This window comes from Capsicum annuum, chromosome 12, assembly GCF_002878395.1.
Source record: "Capsicum annuum cultivar UCD-10X-F1 chromosome 12, UCD10Xv1.1, whole genome shotgun sequence".
In the NCBI taxonomy this organism is placed as follows: Eukaryota; Viridiplantae; Streptophyta; class Magnoliopsida; order Solanales; family Solanaceae; genus Capsicum; species Capsicum annuum.
In genome coordinates, this window is record NC_061122.1 from 212,809,185 (window position 1) to 212,810,077 (window position 893).

Sequence of the window (893 nt, forward strand, 5' to 3'; positions counted from 1 at the left end):
ATTGCAATTATTTAGAGTTAAAAGCCTCAAATGTGTTAGCATATGCTCACACATCAACACCCTCAACTTAAAATAATTGCTTATCCTCAAGCAACAAAACATAACTAAGAGAATACAAAGTACAATTTGGCAGCTAACTACTCATATTAGTTCAGAATAATTTCACCATCTCCAAGGTCAGTCAATTTAAAACTCACCGTTGATGTTTTGAAGAACAACCATGCAACTCACAAGCATCAAGATACGGCAAAAATTCAGCAATAACAATCATGCCATACCAAGATCACACTATCTGAACAAGTTAGTGACTTAGCAGCATACCTAATGTGCCCTCACAACAAAGAAATCCCCTTTTCACGCATATAAGAATTCACATACATAAATATAGGGATAATCACAAGTCTCACTCTTAGAATGAAGTTCCAAACACTGCATGTCAAATGCCATATGCTTGCCCTTATAGTCAGTACCCAAATCTTTAGGTAGGTCAGTTAAGATCACTTTAGTGCTTTTCTTAGGCTTGTAATGTAGGCTAGGGGATGGTATGATATTCATGGATATTTTAGAGTGACTATGTCTCCTTGACACTACACTAAACTCTTAGGGTTTCACTTCTCAACCTTCTTTTCTTCCTTTTCTTTTATTGATCACACATGCTCAAGATAGATGCGGTCATTTCAATCATCATTTTATCTTTTTATCATCTTTAACACAACTTTCTCTTTTCTTATTCTTTTTTCACCGCACCCAACTTTTTATTATTTTCTCCTATTCTACCTCTCTTCATACTCCCTTTGCATCACGCACCCCTATGATAGCCACCCTCAACTTAGGCTCTTTGTCTAAGTCAAGGTGCACAGTTTCCAAGGAGGACCAGGGCCAAAATAGGTTCA